This window comes from Globicephala melas, chromosome 7, assembly GCF_963455315.2.
Source record: "Globicephala melas chromosome 7, mGloMel1.2, whole genome shotgun sequence".
NCBI classification, from domain to species: domain Eukaryota; kingdom Metazoa; phylum Chordata; class Mammalia; order Artiodactyla; family Delphinidae; genus Globicephala; species Globicephala melas.
Window position 1 is genome coordinate 15,341,308 of NC_083320.1, and position 3,380 is coordinate 15,344,687.

Consider the following 3,380-nt stretch of genomic DNA (forward strand, 5'->3'; position numbering starts at 1 on the left):
CGCTGCCTGCCGGCCCAGCGCCCAGCACCCCGGCGCAGAGGAGGCGGCGACCGCCCCGGAGTGGGCGCGGACTGGACTTAGTCTTGGGTGGGAGGGCGCGCCGGGGCTGAGGCTGGAGGCTGCCAATCACGTGCCCGGGCTCGGGAGCAGCTGCGGCGCCCGGGGCGCATTGGCTGGCGCGCCGCATTGGGCACAAGGGTGGACGAGAGGGGTCACCTGGCACCGTGCCAGAGCTCGGCGACGCGGGCTCCTGCAACTTCGCCCAAGACCTGGGATCTCCACCGGGCTGGTTGATTCAACTGGTGGATTACTGTGCGCGAGGCTTCAGCATGCGCCTTTAAACCCACCTCTTCCTCCGAGGGTGTCTGCAGCTGGGAAAGGGTTAAGATCTCCCACCAGCTGGAGGAAGGCGCAGGAGTTAGGTTCTCTGGAGCTTGGTACCCATCTGTTTGTTGGTCTGTGTTCCCCACACCACCCCCAAACTCTGGGGCCTCCTCATCTTTGTGTCTCAGATTCCTATACGAATCTTGGAAAACTTTCGCTTATTCATTCAAAGGACATTTATTGAATACCTCCCACGTGCCGGGAACCATTCTGGGCGCTGGGGATACACTCAGTAACCAAGTCATTCATCGATTCCCAGAGGGTACAAATTATGGGGGGGGGGGAGCATAAGGAAAATAACCACACAGTTGGGTGTGTAATTGCAAAGTAAAATGCTACTATGAGTGAATGAGAAGGTTCTAGGACTTAGACTGGAAGGTCAGTCTCGGAAGAAGTGACCTTGACTTTAATTATAACGGTGAATCTAATTCAAGCAAAGGGAAGCACATGTGCAAAGGTCCTGTGGCTGAAAGTCAAAGAAGACCAAAATAGTGGGAGCTCAGGGAACAAGGAGGAGAATGGAGTGAAATGAGTCAAAAATGGTAGCCAAGGACCAGATCCTTGCAGGCTGTGTTTAGGGTTCAAGTCTTTACCCTAAGGTTTGCCAGTGAAGGGTTTCAATTATGTGTTAAATAAATGGATGGATTCTAAATTGTGCCTCATGCTGTGAGCGCCCACTACATTTTCTTTGTAAATCTTCCTGTATAGTTGACCAACACCAAGTGGCAGGTAGCTGTCAAGTCATTGCTAGAAGGGATCTGGAAGAGGGCAAAACAACAGAGTTGACTACCCATCCCCCCACCATGCCCCTTTCTCCTTCAACGTTTTAATAGAAAGTTAGATTAAAAATAACAACCACTGGGTAGTTCAGGGGAGCTGTTTGTGACTTTTTGTATGCAAAACTTGCGGTTGTTTTTTTTTGGTTCCTAATTGAGAAATCACTGTTTTGTGTGTGCCGCATTTTCTTTATTTCAAGCCACAGGTCTACTTGGAGGGTCATGCAGCAAGTGGCTTACAAATAAAATCAGAGTCTATGAATAGTGTCAGCACATTAAAAGACAGAACCACTGAATTTTCTTGTCAGGTAAAGAGCTCACATCTTTGGAATCCATGACTTGGTATTATTTATGGCACACCTGAGAGGTACCTTGCTCCGATTAACATTACCATGCTACTCACTATAAAAAAGCCCAAGGGTAAACTACTGAAGATGCTAGGGTCACCATTTTCCGAAGACTGAGTGCTAACCCAACCCATGGACTTCATCACAGCTTTCTTCCATGTAGAATAACGAATTTCACTTTCCTTGGCGTTGATCTGAGGTTCAAACCGCTCCATCGTGACAGCTGACAAATCCTCAGGCTCGAGACTCCAAACGCCAACCCCTTCTGCAGCCCCGGCTGCCATGGCAGCTCCCAGGGCAGTTGTTTCAGGCATCAAGGGCTTCACTACTGGGATATACAGAATGTCTGCTTGTAGCTGCATAAGAATTTTGTTGTTGCTCATTCCTCCGTCTACCTGCAAATGGCTGAGTGCAATTCCACAGTCCCGGTTCATGGCATCCAAAACCTCTCGGGTTTGGAAACAAACAGCTTCTAATGAAGCAAAAGCAATATGGCATTTATTGGTGAATTGGGTGAGCCCACAGATGATCCCTCTTGCACTGGGCTCCCAATACGGTGCATATAGCCCTGAAAAGGCTGGGACAAAACAGCAGCCACAAGAGGAACCTACTTCTTTAGCAAGTTTTTCAATTTCCTCTGAGGTCTTTATAATTCCAAGATTGTCTCTGAGCCAGCGAACAGCAGCACCGGCTATAGCTACCGAACCTTCTAATGCATAATGTACTGGTTTGTCTCTTCCGAGTTTGTAAGCCACTGTGGTCAGAAGGCCATGTTCAGAAAATATACACTTATGGCCTGTATTACATAGTAAGAAACAGCCTGTTCCATACGTGTTTTTGGCTTGTCCATCCTGGAAGCACTGTTGTCCCACCAATGCAGCAGATTGGTCCCCCAAACACCCAGATATTGGCACACCTTCCAAGGCCCCAGCTTTCATTAGGCCATAGATCTCAGAAGAACTCCGGACATTTGGAAGAATTTTCATTGGAACTTGAAAAAATTCACAGAGCTCTTTATCCCATTCCAAAGAATGAATGTTGAAAAGCATCGTCCTGCTTGCATTTGTTACATCCGTACAATGGACGCCTCCACTGGCTCCTCCTGTCAAGCTCCAAATAAGCCATGAATCAATGGTCCCAAAAAGGGCTCTATCTTCTTCAACTGCCTTTTGAACTTTTCTCACGTTGGCAAGGAGCCAACGAAGTTTCACTGCACTGAAGTAGGTGCTAAGTGGAAGGCCTGTCTTGGTCTTGACAAAGTTATTATTTACTGGAATGCTTTTACGAAGACTCTCAACGGTAGATTGGGTTCTTAGATCAAGCCACACCACAGCATTGTAAAGAGGTTCTCCAGTTAACTTGTCCCAGACCACAGTGGTCTCCCTCTGGTTACTGATACCAATAGCTTTTATGTTAGAAGTATTGAGCTGTCCAAGTTTCTCACACGTTTTCTCTATACACTCACAGACGGACTGCAGGATTTCCTTAGGGTCTTGTTCTACCCATCCTTCTTTTGGAAACTCTTGTTTTATTTCCACTTGATGATAACTAAGTAGTTCGGCTGTTTTCGGATTGAAAACCAAAAAGCGCGTCGAGCTTGTGCTCTGGTCCACTGCTCCCACCAACTGCCCCAAAACTGCTTTCTTCGTGGCTGCCATGAAACTCGCTTAGGTCGGCGGGCTGGCGATAGCGTCCCGTTTCCCGGGTGACGGCGGCGGGAGGGGGAGGGGCGGACGGCGAGCCGGGAGGGCCAGCCAGCGCGCGGCCGTAGAACGCAGTATCGGCAAGGAGCTTCTCGCCCCGCCCCTCCCTCTTCTCTTCTAGATTCTTCTAGATTTCTTCCCTGCAGCTTACCCCACTGGTAGTGGTGATG

General features: G+C 48.9%; 1 pseudogene; it reads right to left on the reverse strand.

Annotated features, from left to right (window-relative positions):
• Positions 1-1,509: 1,509 nt before the first annotated feature.
• On the reverse strand, positions 1,510-3,165 carry LOC115865120 (glycerol kinase pseudogene; annotated as a pseudogene).
• Positions 3,166-3,380: the final 215 nt, after the last annotated feature.